Below are 17,684 nucleotides of genomic sequence, written 5' to 3'. Positions count from 1 at the left end.
AGGGACGGAGGGAGGGACAGACGGAGGGAGGGACAGACGGAGGGAGGGACAGACGGAGGGAGGCATGGGCTCTGCTGGCCGAGCCGCCGCCGCTACTGCCTTCTGCTCCTTCTCTTGTCCTCTCCGCCTTCCTCTGAGCTCTCCCAGCCCGAGCGAGGGCTCAGCCCAGGCCGCCGCTTGCAGCCCGTTCCAGCCCGGCTCGCTGCCGGGTCCCGCTTGACCGCCGGCAAAGTTTGCTTGGCCCCGGGACTCATCTTCAACTGTCAAGCGCTGTCAGCGGAAATGATGAGACCTTGGCCATTTTCCGAGTCCGGGTTTCCTTCCTGAGCCTGATGTGAGTGTGCGTGTGTATGTGTGTGTGTGTGTGTGTGTGTGTGTGTGTGTGTGTGTTGTGTGTATGTGTGTGTGTGTGTGCGTGTGTGAGAGGAGAGAGAGAGGGACGAGAGAGAGAGGGACGAGAGAGAGAGAGAGAGAGAGAGAGAGAAAGAGAGAGAGAGAGAGAGAGAGAGAGAGCTTAAGGGGCAACTGGATTTTGGGAGGAGTGGGAGAAGACGCTGGTGACAAGTGAGACCATGGACCGGCTACACCCCCACGGCTTCTGTCTCAGGTAAGGCTCCCAAAAGCTGGCTCCTAGCGAGAGATCCGTCTCAGGGGCAAGGGAGGACATGGGGATCATGGGACTGATGCCCCAAAGGTGGTGGGCACTCTCTCATCCGCTTGTGCTCAGCCTCAGCTTTCCGAGTCCTTCTTTTTCTGCTCTCTACACCCCTCCCGCCCCCCAGTTAGGGTGCTGCGGCTGAGGACCAGCGCACTCCGACTTGGAAACTAACCCCATTCCTCTCGCCCACCCACCCACGTGTTACAGCCCCAGGCAAGGGCGGAAGGGGTTTGCAAATCGGTGGGGGGCTGGTTTTTAAGGCACTGATGGCTGCTGGTGGGGACACTGTCTGCTTAACAGCCCCAACCTGAGTCCCGGGGAGCGAGGGAGGTAAGCTGACCAGGTCTTGGCAAAAGGGTCAGTCAGGGAGAAGGCTGAGTGTGGGTGTGCTCTTGGGAAGAGGGAGTCTTCCCTGCCGTGAGTTTCTAGAAAGTGAAAGTATAGTCTGCCGGCCCCCGGGGACTCTCAGCCTAGACTGGGGAGGCTGCGGGGAGCTTCGGTTTCTTATCCTATGTCCCTTTTCCTTTTGACAAGGAAATAAATCTGGGGTGAGGGGACAGAGTGGGGCCCTGGGCAAGAAGAGGGGAGGGCAAGCCCTCCCCTCTTCGTCCACTTAAGCACCCTTCTCCATCCTGTCTTCTGTACTCCAAATACCTTTGTGGGAGTGGTAGCCTTGGAGAGGAGACCTCAGGAAAGAAAGTCCTTGAGACTAGCAGCCCTTCCATGGAACCGACCCCCACCAAGAGCACCTGAATTATTTTCGGCAGGATCCACCCACTTTTCCCAAACTTGGTTGAAAGCTGTGTCTCTCAGGGCAGGCAGGGCGGGCTGTGGGTCAGGGTATGTTACCAGAGGTGTTTCCCCAGGAAAGAACGTGGGAGAAGGTTGTCAAAGCTTTTGGTCATTCCCCACAGACAAGGGTATTTTAGGTGACTGTCATGTGTCTCTCAGAAATCCCCTCCTGCCAGTCTTGGTGTGTTGGGGGGGGGCGCGCCTGGGGACATTTGAGGATTTGAGGAACTTAGAGTGGGGGGCACTCATCGAAGTCCTGGCTCATTTTCCTGATTACCATATTTCCTTGTTTCTCTTCCCCATCCTCTTTTGACATTCCCCCACCCTCCCCCTCCTAACACCCCCCCCCCCCACCCCCCCCCCCCCCCTCCAGCCGGGAGATAGTAAAGGAGGGTACCCAGGCACTTAAATGCTTGCTGACCGACTGTCTGACTGCTGGGCCCCAAGATGAGGAAGGGGGAGTTCCTAGGGTGTCTTGGATCAGCCTAGAGGAAGAACAGGCACTCTACTTAAAGATCTTATCTCTCTGTTTGTCTTTTGTAGTCTAAGCCATAGAACTTGGCTTTGGAGTCAAAGGCCCATCAAAGTCTGCCATTTAAAAGCTGAGCAACTTTGGGCAAGTCACTTCCCTAGTCTGGGACTCAGTTTCCTGATTTGTAAAATGAGGAAGCTGGATTAGATGTTCTCCAAGGTCCCTTCCAGCTCTAAACCTATGATCTTGTGGTCTTCCCTTCCAATTCCCCCAATCTCAGGACTTGGAGGGGGCACCTCCCCACAGCTGTCGCAATTCTCAGCTGGCAGATGAGAGAGCAGCCCAGGATCATTTGACTGAGCCAACCCTCACTGGGTGAATTTAAGGGAACACAGATGGGGCTTTAAACATTTCAGTCCCAGGATGGCAAGGGAGATGGGTGCCCCAGAGGAACCCTGGGATATCTCCCAGAGTAGAAATTTAAATTCTGGGCCTCTGAGAAAAACTACAGAGGATTCCCATCTCTCTCAAATACTTTCAGAGTACTTTCTAGGAGAGAGAGCAGGACAGTAGTCTCCTTTCAAAGTCCTTCAGGGCTGCTTTGGAGTGAGCCTTTACTGTGGCATCAGCCAGCATCCCAGTCCAAAGTAGGGTTTTGGGCAGAGGTAGAGGGTGGCAGACCCCCCTTTCTATTTATTGTCATATGAATTCATAAGATTTAGAGCTGGAAGGAGCCATAGTGTAACAGATGGGGTACTGGGTTCAAACACCAGTTTTGATGATTGTGTGACCTTGGAAGAGTCACTCACCTCACTGAGCCTCAGCTTTTTCCTCTGTAAAATGGGAGGCTTAGACTAGCTGCCCTTTAAGGTCCCCTCCAGCTCTGTACCTCTCTGAGCTCCTGCTTCGTTATCTCTACAATGAAGGGCTTGGCGTAGATGGCCTCTGAGATCTGGGGAATCCCGGACAGACCCAGGGCTGGAAGGGACAGCAGATGCCCCACCATTTTACAGAGGAAGAAACTGAGGCCCAGAGACTTGCTCAAGATCTCACGAGGTAGCAGAGCTGGGGTTTGAATCTAGGTCATGAAGATCTGGCCTCCCTTCCCACTGCTCTATGTGTTAGGAAAAGGAGAAGGGGGAAAAGGAGGGGTTCTCATTCATCTGACCATCTTACTACAAAGTCGAGGCCGTGTGGTGGGCTGGAGAGAACCCTGGATCTGTGGAGTTGGAGGCCCTGGGTTCTAGTTCTCACTCAACTAAGTGTGACCTTGGGGAGCTCATTTCCCTTCTCTGGGCCTCAGTTTCCTGATTTGTAAAATGAAAGGGCTAGGTGATACAGAACTGGGAATGATGGGTAGAAATTGTAAAGACAAAGATTGAGGTTCCTTGTAAGCAAGACCTTCCTTGCTATTAGGACTGCTCAAAGGGGAACTCTAGAAGTCGTGGGTTCCCCATCACCAGAAGTATTCAAGCAGGGGCTGGATTACCACTGGGATTGTAGAGGGGATTCTTTCGGGGGTACAGGTGAGCCTCGACGGCACCTGGGCTCCTTCTCAATTTTGAAGTTCCCTGATGCTATGACTAGGTGACCTCCAAGGTTCCCTCCATATCTAAAGCAAGCAATCAATAATTAGCCAACCAGCTGTGTGGCAGGCTCTGTGGGAGGTGTCAGGACTATGAAAGCAAATACAAATTCTATTGGGTTTGAATGTAATAAATTATAAATCCATGATCTCTAGTGTGTGATGGTCCTCTAGTGAAGCAGGCTAGAATGGGGGGGGGGGGGGGCAGGGAGAGAAGTAGGAGGCCAGTCTCTGGTGCAGGGACCAACCTTGAAGCTGGAATAAATAGATGAAAGCTTTGGAAGTCACTTCAGGCCTGAGAGCCAGTGTAGTATATGCTAGACTTGGAATCTGGATCAACTTGGGTTAGAAACTGTCTCTAACCCCTAATAGCTGTGTGACCCTGGGCCATACTTAAGCTCTCTGTTTCTCAGTCTGGTGGCACCAACCTCTGTGGGGTGCTTTGAGAGCAAATGAAATAATGCATATGAAGTGCTTTGTAAACTTTGAAAGCACTATGTCAATGTTAGTGGTTATTATTATTATAGCTGTAACAAAGAATGATGGCTGGGGAGGGGACAAGAAGGAAAGAATGGGAACGGATGGATGACTGTGGATTCCTAGAATCTTAGGAAGAAACACTTAGAGTTCCCAGGGTCTGGGAAAGAAAAATGTCCTGTGCTGTGCTCTGAATCAGGTCTGTTTGCCTTTTCCACTCTAGTATCTCGTCCCCTTTCCCCCTCAAAACATACTGTGGAGTATCCCTCCAGGGGCTTGGACTCAGTGCTTTTTCCTATAAATGTAAGTTTCTTTTAAAAAAGATCAAAATGTAGCAGAGCTTGGCCTCTGAGCTGGCTCTCTGAAGTTGACAGTTTCCAGATGGCATTGCTGCCAACTTAGCGCTCCTTGGACCTCATGCACGTCCTGACTTGATGCCAGGGTACCCTGACATTTGGATGAGCTGGGGCAACACTGCCTCTCCTGGAGGGCTGGCTGGACTTGGAAGAGCTGATCGGTAGCATTCAGGGGCTGTGCTTTCTGGGTGCCCTCACAATGCCCTTCTGCCTGACCTGGTGGCAGCAGGGGCATGTTCTACCTGATGGCAGGTTGGGAGAGTTTTGGCATGGAGGAATGGAATGCCCCAGAGGTCTGGCAGGGAGCTGGTCAGAGTCAGGCAGGCTGGCAGGCAGGGGGTATTCAGTGCCAGCCATAATTCTCTTGCCACCAGTATCCTTTGAAAAGTGGCCAGGAGTAGACACATTGCTGGGGAATGAGGGCATCCCAGGTTGGCATGAGGCTGTGAAATGGGAACACTGTCCTTACGTCTTAATCTGGTCCAGGTCCCTTTGATATTCCAGACTTTATAAAGGGCATCATCTCCAAACATTTGGCCATTCAAAGATGAAACCCCAAAGGTGAGCCATATGCTAGATTCCCAGAGCTAGAGGGATTTTTATTTCAAGTTTCCCGGAAAACTCCCATTTTATTTGGTTGCCTGGGTCTTCAAAATAGAAGCTGTTACCATATAGTAGGGATGGACAAACAGTATGTCACACCTACCTTACATGGGGAGAGGGGGGTCAAAGAAGCCTAGAGAGGTCAAGCAAAGCTGGGATGGGAAGGAAGGAACAGGAAAAGGGAGGTGGTGGGAGAAAAGAGTTAGGAAAGAATAGAAACAATGTAAGGGAATGGGAGCAGGTGGACAAGTCACTCCAGGAAGTGGCTTTTTTTTTTTTTATTTTCAGGAATGCTCTGGTTTCTGCCAGATTCTCTTGCCAGAGGGGGCTCATCCTTCCCCAGAAGATCCTCATTCTCCATTCCCCTGAGGGTCTGGGAAGGGAAGTGACTCCTTTTGGGTCAAGCAGTGAGTCAAGATCTAATTGAACCCAGGAGTTTGAGTTCCCAGGCTCATGGGCCTTTAGGAGGCCCTGAGTACTGGGACTGAGTCAGTGCCCCTCTGTGTCAGTGACCATGCAGGCAGAAGGGCCACCCAGATGACACATGAGGGTGGGGTAATCGATGGCCAGCTAGGGCTCCCGGCCAGCCTCGGTCACATTAGCCCCAGGCCGGTTCCAGAATGGAAATACCAGGGGGTCTCCTTCTGACCCCCATCAGAGGGGCCTGGGTGGGGAGGGAAGATGGACCAGGGGGCCCCTTCCTGGACACACAGATTTCTCCTTGCAGACTCTGGGATGGCATGTGGATATTTGGGGTACCTGATCTTGGGCCAAGTCCTTTCCTCTCTCCGGGCCTTAGTTTCCTCATTTGTAAAATCAAAGAGGTTGTATTACATGGTCTCCAAGATCCCCTTCAGCTCTAGTTCCAGTGAGGGAGTGAGAGGACAGAGAGGGATGGAGGCATGAGGAGAATATTTTCTGGAGGCAGTGTGGTACGATGAACAGGACAATGTATGTGGAGACCCATCTTTGAATCCCTCCTCTGACCTTTTGTCCCTGATGACCCTAGATGAGGTTTTTAGTCTCTCTGAGCCTACTTTCTCACCTACAAGACCAAGAGAGAAAGCATGTTGTACGGGATAGTGAGCCAGCCTCCATCAGAGTGAGAAAAGACCTGGATTCAAATCTCACCTCTGACCCATACTGGCTGTGTGACCCTAGGCAAGTCCCTCAACCTCTCTGTGCTCTAGGCCAGAGGCATGGGAGTACAGCTAGAATCTGATTCATATGTAATTGGGAAATATTTAACAAAATAAATAAAAATACAGTAAAACATAGATAATGCTGATGTGTGGTTTTCGAAGTCAATATGCAGAGGACTTAGGTAGCCCCTTTTTTATGAGAATTTGAGACAGTTGTTTTAGGCAGCTCTGTAAGTTGAAGAGAAGGTGCTGACCCACATTGGAACCCACATTCCTCCATGGGGAAAAGGAGTTTTCTTATCTGGTAGTTCCCCCTGGCCCTAAAATGAGCATAACTAACTACAAGTCACTGGACTGCTTTGAGCCTCAGTTTGCTCATCTGTGATATGGGGATGATAATACTAATTCTCCTTTAGAGAGCTGCTGTGAGGCTTAAAATTAACTTGTGTGAAATTTTCATCAACTATTTAAGGAATCAGGGCTTTAGAGCAAGAAGGGACCTTAGATGTTATAAAGTCCCCTCGTTTCACAGATAAGAAAATGGAGGCTGAAATTGCTTAAAGGACTTCTTGCCTGGGCTAGTAAGTGTCTGAAGTAGGATTTGAACTCTGGTTCCCAATTCTAAGCCGTGATGAAGGTTCATAGAGGTTAGGAGGCTCAGCCAAGGGTGTGCAGGGAATCTGGACCAGCTTCACTGAGCTGGCAGGCCCCTGGAAAGTGGAGTGGATTGGGAGGAGAGAGTTGGGGGGGGGTAGGGCGGGTAAGAGACACAATATGGCAGAGAAGCAGGGGAGGAGTTGTTTGGGGAGTTTGTTTAGCTGGCAGCCATCCTCTTGTTTCTGCTGGTGAGGCACAGTCAGTGCCCGCCCCCACTCTCTAGGCCTGCCAGGACTGAGTTGGGGCACAGTCTTGGCCTCCCAGCTTGATCCCATCTCTGGTCCAGGGGTGTTTACAGCTGCTCAGAGGCTCCAGCCCCAGGGGTTGGGGGGAGACCTCTGGCTGCCTGTAGTAGGACGTCAAAGCCCATCTAGTCTGCTGACTCACAGACAGGCTGGCAGTCCTGATAGAAGTGGGGGAGGTTAGGGATTGGTGGATATGAGGGGGGAGAGGGGATAAAGACGGGATAGTGCTCCATACCAACTGGAATAATGGAGGAAAAAAATATTCCTTGGAGGAGCAGTGTGGTGTAAATGGATAAAGTCCTGCACGTGGTATCATGAAGACGTGGGTTCAAATCCTGCCTCAGAACCTCTCCCAGCCTCAGTTTCCTCATCTGTAAAATGAGAGGAATTGGATTCACTAGCCACTGGGGTCCCTTCCAGCTCTAGATCTTTGATGCTACGATTTGAATAGAGCATTAAATTTTCCAGAACATTTGTGGGTGTATTCTTTACTTGAACTTCAAGGGTGAGAAGGTATTGCTGCCCCCACTTAACGGATGAGGAAGTGGAGGCCCAGAGTGACTAGGTAGCTTACATAAGGTCATACAGTTGGATAGATAGTTGGCATACCTAGAACTAGAACCAAGGGCTACTGACCCCCACCCAGTCACCCAGTGAAAAGAGCTGGCTGAGGAATTGTATGAGGTACTTACCCCTCCAAAAAAAATGCAATAAAGGGCTTCCAGTGGCCGAAAGTTTCTCTACCTCATTCTCCTGGGGTTGGGACATCAAGGGCTCATCAGTCCCAACCCTACGGTCCCTAATTTTAGAGTGACGAATTCAGTTCCGTTCAATAAGCAGCTTGCAATTATTAAGCCACTCATATACCCAACATGGTCATTGGCACTAAGGGGCAGGAAGCCAAAGGAAAGGTCCTCCCCTAAAGATCTTCACCCAAGGGGAGTCAGAATCTGAACCAAGTTAAGCTTCTAGGATCGGGCCAGTTTCTGCGCCCCTGCCCTCTAGCTGGCTAAGGAATGACTGGGGAGGTAGCTGAGCCCAGAGCTTTCCTGGTCCTTGCATGCAGTGCTGTGGGGGAAGGGTTAGAGTGAGGGGGGGAGGATGCGGGAGGACATTTCCTGTTCTAACAGTGTGTACAAGCCCGATAAATGTTTTATATGAGTCCAAGGTAACTCAGAAAACCCCAATGAGAGTGATGTTGAATTTTAGCCGAGAGCAGGCCAAGGGGTGCATGTCATAGTACCTTGAGCTATCTCCCCCAGCCTTGGACATCTCGGTGGTCCTTGCTCTGGCCCAACAAATCTGGGGTTTACATGAAAAAGGGCTGGATTTAGAATCAGGTCTGGGTTCAAATCCAGGCTGCCACTAGGAAGTCATGTGACAAGTCACTTCTGTGTCTGGACCTAAGATGTCCTGTCTATACAAAGAGGGGTTTCCTCCCAGCTCTGAGTTTCTATGTTTTAGGATTTCTTCCTTCTCTAAAGTTCAGCCAATTCCACATTCTAAGGGCCTTTCCAGCTTTGACATTTCATGTTCTTTTTTTTTTTTTTTGGCAATTGGGGTTAAGTGACTTGCCCAGGGTCACACAGCTAGTAAGTGTCAAGTGTTTGGTCTGACTTCTGACTTTCCTCCTGACTTCAGGGCCAGTGCTCTATCCACTGCGCCACCTTGCTGTCCCTAAAATTTCACATTCTAAAAGTGCTTCCTTCCTCCTCCCCATCCTCAGATCTGAGATTCTGAGCTCTAGGGCCCCTCCCAATTCAGATATTCGGAGCCCTAAACTCTCTTCTCGATCTGACATTCAGTGTTCTAAGCTCTTCCCCAGCTACGTTCTGTCATATTCTGTGTCCTCTGGTATCATAGATTCATAGTATTGGGGCTAGATAGGATCTTTGAAGGCATTCAGTCCAATTCTTTCATTTTATATATGGGGAAACTGAGGCCCAGAGAGGTTAAGAGACTTGTAAATGGTCAGAGTATGACCAAGTAAGTAGTAGAAGCAGAACGGTCAGCAAGCATCTATTAAATGCTTACTGTGTGCCAGACCACAACAAAAGGCAAAAACATAGTCCCTGACCTCAAGGGGCTTGCATTCTATGACAATTAGTGTTAGGGAAAAAAGTCAGGAGAAATTATTTTTGGCTGGAGTGCACAGTGCTTGGCACACAGTGGGAGCTTAATAAATGTTTATCCAAAGAAGGAATGAATGGTATCAAGGAAGATTTCCGGCAAGAAGCATCTTTCCTGTAAAACAATGAGACACCCCCCCTCCCGCCCCCCCGGTGTTCCAAGCACTTGTATTCCCAGGCTGAAACTTTCTTTTCATAGTCTACCTTGTGCTAAGCTATCGCTGTGAGTTGCTTTTTAAGTCATTCCTACCCCCACCCCTGAAAAGGAAAACAGGATTCCACACCATGGGAAAACTCTTTCCCTCTGGCCTCCCTCCCCTGCAGTCCTCCTGAAGCTCAGAACCTATAATTAACTGGGAAATGCTCACCTTGCCCTCATTTCTGACATTAGCCAGGAGGGGGAAGCAAGGCAGGGCCCCCAGCACAGGTGGAGAAGGACCTGGAGCTGGGCATTGGGTTGGGGGATGAGGGGAGCAGCCTCTGCTTGCCCATCTGGTGGCATTTGGCAGAACCCTCGGGACTAGAGAGCCATTGCTGGGTCGGCAGGTAAGGGAACAGCAGCCCTGAACTTGAGCCCAGGGCCCTTGGAGAAATGGGGCGGGGTGTGCATAGGGGGAGGTGTTCTAGGGGAGAAGATTTAGTGGGCACCAAAGCTGAGATGCCAACTCTGCAGAAGTGGCCAGAGGCAGCCACAATACACAAGGCAGGAAAGCAGTAGTGAAAGCCGGAGACAGGAAGGAGCGAATTCTATCGTCCTAGATGAGGAGAGGAGAACTTGGAGAGGGGGGTGAGCTCAAGCCAACTTCCCCTAGTCCAGAAGGGACCACGTGCCTACCCTTGATGCCCCCTATTGCCTTAGGAGGGGAAGTAGAAGGCACTCCTTAATAAATACTTGGTGATGGATTGTTTCTTTCAAGGGTCCTGGCCAGCTTAGCCACCAAGAACACCGCCCCCATCTGTCTCTCTCCCTATCTCTCTCTCTCTCTCTCTCTCTCTCTCTCTCTCTCTCTCTCTCCCTCTCTCTCTCTCTGTGTCTATCTCTGTGTCTGTCTGTCTGTCTCTCTTTCTCTCTCCCTCTTTCTATGTCTTTCTCCCTGTCTCTGTCTCCGTCTCTCTCTTTCTCTTTCTGTCTCTCTTTCTCCTGCCTCGGGTTTTTGTTTTTTTTTTTTTAAAGACTGTTCTGTTCCTGGACTGCCTGCCTCCCAGAGCAACCCAGTCTCTCACCAACTAGGTCTCCCTGTGGAGGGGGCAGGGGGCTTTCATGAAGGCCGGGGTGGGTGGCACGGACAGAGTTGCCCTGGAGCAGATGGGTCTGAATCAAAGGTTTCTTGGTGCATTCACAGTTTCTCTCTATTAATGGGGCCTCTGGTTCGAGGGGGGTTGAAGGCTGGGGGTGTGAGCCGTGTGATTCGATCCCGGGACTCCTAGTTGGGCAGGCTGTGTAATTGCCTGGGTGCTTTTAAATTGTTCATTAGGGAGATAAGATCTCTTGGAACAACACAGTAATTGTCCCTCCTTGAGAGCCGTGTGTGTGTGGAGTTTGGCTCTTGGTGGGACTATTAATTTCAACAGGATGGGGGCTGGCCTGGGAAATTCCAGCAGTGCTGCCCAGCTGGGGTCTGGGAAGACAGTGGGGAGTGGATAAGTGAGAGGGGGAGGGGAAAGAGTTCAAGCCAATCCCCCAGGACCTGGCCCAGCCACGTTACCCCCAGGAAAAGAGCAGCAAAGCACAGATTTAGAGCTGGAAGGGACCTTAGGAATTATCTGGTCAAATCGCCTCCACTCCCATTTTACAGATGAAGAAACTGAGGCCAAGAGTAGAAGCCATCTAATTCAACTTCCCCCACTCTTCCATTTTACAGATGAGGAAACTGAGGTCCAAGAAAGGTAAAATGAAGGTCCCAAGGAGCAGAGTAGGATTTGAAGCCCTGTCCTCTGACTCTCAGGTCAGTCAGGTACCACCAGCTTTCCCACCTATGGGAGTGGGAGAGGCAGGACAGAGTGGGTTCTGTCCTTGACTGCACTGACAACTGAGGGCAGGAGGGTAATTCCTCCCCTCCTCTGGGCCTCATTTTCCTTCTCTGTACAGTGATGGAGTTGGGCTCCCTTCCACCCCTACAGCTCTGTCTGATGCTCTCTCCACAGTGCACTTTTCATAGGTTTTTGTCGGTCTGGATCTCATTTCAGGCTGTCACTGATTACTCTTAGTCCTTTGGTCATGAGAACAGCCTAGGTGAGAACCTGCTGTGCAGGACGTCGTGGTTGAGAAACAGAGTGGCTTATGTTCTGTTCTAACTAACCCTTTCAGGCTTAATGATGAGCATGCCCATTTTACAGCTGAGGAAAGTGAGGCGTAGAGTAGGATCATCATTCAGAGCTGGAAGTGACCCCTCCCTCTCGTCCAACTCCATCATTTTAAAAATAAGGAGACCGAGGCTCAGAAAAGTCAATCGACTTCTCCAGGATTACACAATTAGTACTTTTCAGGGGTTCGAACCTCAGCCTCCAGACTCCCTGGGATGGTTTCTGCTGCACTAGGTTACATATCTAAAGTGAGAAAGAGGAAGCCAAAACTGCCATCTATTACCTGGGGATCTCTAGATAAGTCCCTTAACTTTGTGGGACCCTGATATCCTCATCTGTCAAACAAGCCTCCTTCCTGCTCTCTGTCTGTGGTGCCATGACCGCTTATCGCCTGTATGACCTTGGGCAAGTCTCTGCATCTCCCTCTCGACTCAGTTTCCTCGTCTGTGAAATGACTGCACTAGATGACCTCGGAAGGCCCTTCCTGCTGTGAACCACACCCAAGTTCTACCTCATGGGACAAGAGCTTTAGAGGATTTCCTTGGTGGGTGTTGGGAGAGGAGCCCCCTCCCCCTAAGGCCTTAGGTGCCAAAGCAGGGACTCTGGCATTCTGGGTCCTCCCCCACAGCCACAGACCAGTGACAGCCCCATCCCCCACTTTCCATAGTCGGCACATTCAGCTCCTGGTCTTTGGCTGTGGGAGCCTTAGCTGGGTGATTGTTGACTCTGTCGATATGTTTCCTGAGGCACACCCCCCTCCTTCCCTCTCTGCCGATGGACCTCCTGAGCCTCCAGGCCACAGAAATGTTCCCACACTTTATAGCACCAAGGGCTGACCCTTTGAATCTTTGAATGCCACAGTTTGCTGCTTTGAACTGGGTAATGCTGACAGCCCTGGGCTGCTGGAAGCATTGGGCAGCTGGAGGAAGTCCCGGGCGGGCAGGGGTTTCAGCTCGGCACCACAAGCTGTTTAAATCCCAAGCTTTCCCAGCCCTTACTTTGGTTTCTTTCAGCCTCTGGCCTGGAGCCTTTGTCTGCTTGGCTCATGTCAGGGCCCTTCTCCCCATTTACACAGTGGGGAAACTGAGGCCAGAATGGGGACAGTAGGGCTGCCTGCTCCTGAAGGAGGAGACCCTAAGGCCCCCCATCCGCGCTGGGAGTGCTCTGTGAAATCTTGACCTTTTGAGATCCCTTGAGCCAGACTCCTCCATTCAAGGGAACTGGCAGATTGTCCTGGCCCCTGCTCCTAGGCTGGGGGCCAGGCTCCCTAGGAAAGCAGAAGGAGGGGAGAGGGCTGGGAGGCGAGGCTTCATTCTGATTTTTCTGCTCTGAGCAAAGTGACAAGAGACAACCGCTCACATCACAACAGCTTGGGTGGCATTTTTTTTCCCAAGTTCCTGGACTTGGTGACAGGGAGAGTTGAATTCAAATCCCACCTCAGACACTTACTAGCTCTGTGACCCCTGGCAAATCAAGTGACTTGCCTCTCTCAGCCTCAGTTTCCTCATCTGTAAAAATAGATGTAGAGCTAGAAGGGACATTTGAGGCTATCAAATCCGTCTATCATTTTGTGGATAAGGAAGCTGGTGATATAGGGAGAAAAGCCAAAAAATTCTTTTCCTCAAGATTACATCCTATGGGAGGGTGGGGTGAGGGAGACCACAGCACGTACATAGAAAATTAAATACAAAATATAAATAATCACTTAATCAACAATTTATTAAGTGGGTATTATTAGATACAAAGAGAAAAGTGGGAAAGTCCCTGCTCTCAGGGAGCTTACATTCTATTGACTATGCAAAGTGATTTCCGGGGGGGGGCATCAGTTTCTCCCACAAATCTTCCACAAGGGGTCCACCTAATAATCATAATAAATTCACATTTGTAGAGCACTCCAAGGGGAAGAAGCATTTATTAAGCACCTACTGTGGGCACTGCGCTAAGTGCTTTACAAAAATCATCTCATTTGCAAGATTTACAAAGTGCATCTTTATTAACCAATGATTTGAGCCTAGGCACTGAGAAGAGCTTGGCACAGTGGAAAAGAGCTCTGGATTTGAGTCAGAAGGCCTGGGTTCGAATCTGACACCTGCCACTTATTAGCTACTGTGTGTCCTTGGGCAAACCACAAAGTACAATGTTGTGGGGAGACTGTTGGAATTGGAGTCAGGAAGACCTGGGTTCAGATCCTGCCTCAGACACTGAGAAGCCATGTAAGCCTGAGCAAGGAACTTCAAACTCTGAGGCCTCGGTTTCCACAGCTATAAAGTGAGGGAGAGAGTAAGGCTGGAATCGATGACCCCTAGACCCCAGTGCTCTATCTCCTTTATGTCATCTTTGGGGGCCTCACTTTCCTCATCTGTAAAATGAAGGGGATTCAGTTCTGTTCTGTTTTGCCACAAGGGACAAAAGCACCAGGAACAGAAGTGCGAAGGAGGGATAGCAGGCTTGCTGTTAAGAAGGAAAAAAATTCTTAACAATGAGATCCAATCAAAAATGGAATAGGTGTCTGTGGTCAGTCAGTTTATCAGTCAGCCAACAAGCATTTATTAAGCACCTACTGTATGCCCTGGAGAAGCTGAGACAAAAATGAAACAGTGCCTGCCCTCAGGGAGCTTACATTCTAATGGGGGAGATAACATATATAAATTATATTTATTTAATTGTCACAAAATAAATACAAGGTAATTTTGGGGAGTTGGAGGGATGGAGTCATTGGGTGCCCCTCTTTGGAGGTATTTAGGCAGAGGATGAATAACTGCTTGTTTGGGACATTATGGGGGGAATTTCTTGTGGGGATGGATTGGACTGGATGGCATTCTGGCTCTAAGTCTGTGCTCCTAAGAGAAGGGACTTTTTTGGTTTTTTTTTTTTTTTGATGAGGCAGTTGGAGTTAAGTGACTTGCCCAGGGTCACACAGCTAGTAAGTATCAAGTGTCTGAGGTCGAATTTGAACTCGTGTCTGCCTGACTCCAGAGCTGGTACCCTATCCATTTGCACCAGCTAGATGCCCCTGGGACTTTTGTTTTTTAACCTAGCTTCGATGTTAAGATAGGCTGAGATGTGCCTAGAGCAGGAGTTCTCATGCATTTGGGTGTCCTGGGCCTCTTGGGCAGTTTGAGGAAGCCTCTAGACCCTTTGTCAGAATCGTGTTTTTAAATGCACAAAATAAAAATACATAGGATTACAAAGGAAGCTAATTAGATTAAAATACAAATATAATTCCCCCTCCTACTCCAAATCCATGGACCCTGCCCTGTGGATGCCAGGCTAAGCATCTTTGGCCTAGAGGGTTCTGGGCTTGGGTGCCCTGACAAAGATGTCCTTTGGGGAGAGGAGACATTGTGTCTGTTTGAGGGTGGAGGGAGGAATGAGTTACTCTAGTGCCCTGACCCCCTGAATGCTGCTCTTGGGTTGACCTCATAGGATAGGACCTAGTTGGCTGTGGGATAGAAGTCTAGCTTTAAACATATGTTTGATTTTTCAAAATTGGGTTCTGTGGTGACTTCTCCTTCACTCCTCAAGCCTTGGGTCCAAAGCCCTTCTTGGCTGGACAGAATCCAAAGGGCACCGGGAGCACGGGCATTCTAATGTGGAAGCTAGCCCAGCTGAGCCTTGGCTGCACATGAAGGAGGCAGTGGCAGCCATGAGCATCCCCGAGGGCCAGCCCTGGCCTGCTGCCCTATGGTAACCTTTGCTGACTGGGATCCAGCAGGCTCCGGAAGAAAGTCAGTAAATCTCCCTGTTCTCAGCTCTTCTCTGTGAGGCAGACCCAGCCAGCTCTGTTGATGAGGAGTAAAGCACATCCGTTACAGGGCAGGGGGGCCTGAGAAGGTTTGGCCAGCCCCTGATGTGGAGCTCCTTCGCTTTTCCCAAGCCAGACTTGGGGTTTTTCTTCCTGTGAGCTGCCTCTTCTGGGAGCACCCACTTCATGAAATACCCCCACCTAGAGGTGAAGAGCCCTTGAAATGGCCCTAGGGCACACTGATGCTTTAAGTCTGAATAGAAGACAGGCAGGCAAGAAGGAAACAAACAATTATTAAGCACCTACTGTGTGCTAGGCACTGTGCTACTCGCTTTACCAATATTATCTCATTTGATCTTCATAACAGCCCTAGGAGGTAGATGTTGTTATTACCCTCATTTTACAGATGAGGAAACTGAGGCAAAGAGTAAATGACTTGCCCAGGGTCACACAGCTAGTATCTGAAGCTGGATTTAAACTCAGGCCCTCCCCTTACTCTAGGCCCAGCTTTCTATCATCCCCTATGCCACCTGCCATCTATTCCAAGCCCCTCTGATCCAGCAACACCAGCCTCCTGGCTGTTCCATGAATAGACTTTCCGTCTCCCAGCTCTGGGCATTCTCTCTGGTTCTCCCTCATGCCTGGAACACTCTCCCTCCTTTGCTACAACTACTGACCTCTCCGGCTTCCTTTTAGTCCCAAATAAAATCCCGCTTTCTGCAGGAAGCCTTCCTCAACCCCTCTTCATTCCAGAGCCTTACCTCTGCTAATTATTCCCTATTTATCCTGTCTAAAGCTTGCTTTGTATATATTTGTTTGCATGTGGTCTTCCCCGTTAGACTGTAAGCTGCCTGAGGACAGGGCTTAGCATACACCTGGCACATGGGAGGTGCTTAAGGAACTGCTTGATTGACCCCTGCCTAGGGAGGGGAAGAGACTTGTCCAAGGTCACAAAGCTAATAAAGGGTAGAAACATGATTTGAACCAAGATCTGACTCAAATTCCTATAATATGGTGGAAAGAATAAGCAGTGACTTGGGATTCTGAGGATGGGAGTCGAGAGCCTCCCTTTGTCACTGCCTCTGCCTGGGTGACCTGGACAAGCTCCATACCCTCTCTGGGCCTCAGTTTCCTTGTTTGCAAAATGTGCATTTGCAAAATGAAAGATTTAGACTAGACTTAAAGCAGCTAGGTGTACAGTGGATAGAGCACCAGATCTTCATCAAGCTTCTTGTAGGACTTGGAGTCAGCAAAACCTGAATTCAAATGTGCCCTCTAACAGTTACTATCTATGTGACCCCGGGCAAATCACTTAACCTCTGTCTGCCTCTGTTTCCTCAATTGTAAAATGGTAATGATAATAATAGCACCTTTTTTTTAACGAGGTTATGAGGATCAAGTGAAATAATATTTGAAAAAAGTGGTTAGCATATAGTAGGTGCTATGTAAATGCTTATTCCCTTTTCCTTCCCCTCTAAGATCTCTCCCAGCTCTAGCCCATCCTCCTTTAATCTACTCACTCCAAATTCAATGTTGTTGTTCGTTTTTTAACCAGGTCAGGATGTGGTATTGTTCCGTAGAAATAGAATGAAATAGATGAATATTGAAATTTACAAAATGAACTTCCCCAGGGTCAGTTATTCTTTGCCTTTGTAAGCCAAGGGTCTTGTGCAAAGCCCAGTTCAGGAGAGATGCTTAATGAATATGTGTGGAACTGAATCCAGTTAATTCTAAATGACTTCACTTCATCTCTTAAAGACCTGTTACGTTTTTGCCTTATGAGTAAGAAGGTCTGGGCACAAAGCAGTAGAATGTTAAAGTGGGGAGGGTCTTTAGAATCCAGCTCCCTCGTTTTACAAATGAGGAGAATGTAGCGACTGCATTCATTCTACAGAAAGAGGCCAAATCACACAAGTGGCAGACCCAAGTCATGGGCTCCATGTCTCAACACACTGGTCAGGGAGAGGACCATGGAACTCCCCTAGATCTAGTTGGTGCCTAGTTCTTCCTGTGCCCTGAGATGGACTTCATTGGAACTTTGCAGTAAAGTTTAAAAGAAAGAGGTATCATGGCCATGGATCATTTTCCTGACTACAGTATTTTCTGGGATGCCCCTGATTTCCCATGTTTGGGAAGAACCTTTTCAGGATGCGAGGCAGGAAAGGTTCAGAGGCTCCATTTTCACAGCCTAATGTTTGTTAAGTACAAGTTGGTCTCTTTTCTGCCCTGCCTTGAGCCTGACTCCCGCTGCTTCATCGGGGATGCTCCCTTGTTGTTTGACCTTCCTTCAAGATCTTGGAGCAACCGGTGGAAAGAGCATAGGACTTGAAGTCACAAAGCCTAGATTCAAGTTCTGACTTTGACTTTGATTAGCTGTGTTAACCCTGAACCAATTGAAGTTTGTCCAGAAATGGGATGGGCTGCCTTGTGAGGAAATGAACTCCTTCTCACTTTAGGTGTTCAAAGAAAGACTGGACGGTCACTTCTCGAGGACGCTTCGGATCAGAGCTACAGAGCTG

At 49.4% G+C, this 17,684-nt stretch overlaps 1 protein-coding gene across 1 annotated transcript in view; it reads left to right on the top strand.

Annotated features, from left to right (window-relative positions):
• The first annotated feature begins 438 nt into the window (after nucleotides 1-438).
• Nucleotides 439-17,684, top strand: part of SH2B3 (SH2B adaptor protein 3) — a 101,913-nt gene continuing 84,667 nt past the window's right edge. The window contains 1 exon segment of the mRNA XM_027857368.1: nucleotides 439-607. The gene's annotated coding sequence lies outside the window, so the exon portion shown is untranslated.

This window comes from Vombatus ursinus, unplaced genomic scaffold (genome assembly GCF_900497805.2).
Source record: "Vombatus ursinus unplaced genomic scaffold, bare-nosed wombat genome assembly UNPS02012122.1, whole genome shotgun sequence".
Classification (NCBI taxonomy): domain Eukaryota; kingdom Metazoa; phylum Chordata; class Mammalia; order Diprotodontia; family Vombatidae; genus Vombatus; species Vombatus ursinus.
This window is presented reverse-complemented; position numbering and strand designations above follow the sequence as displayed.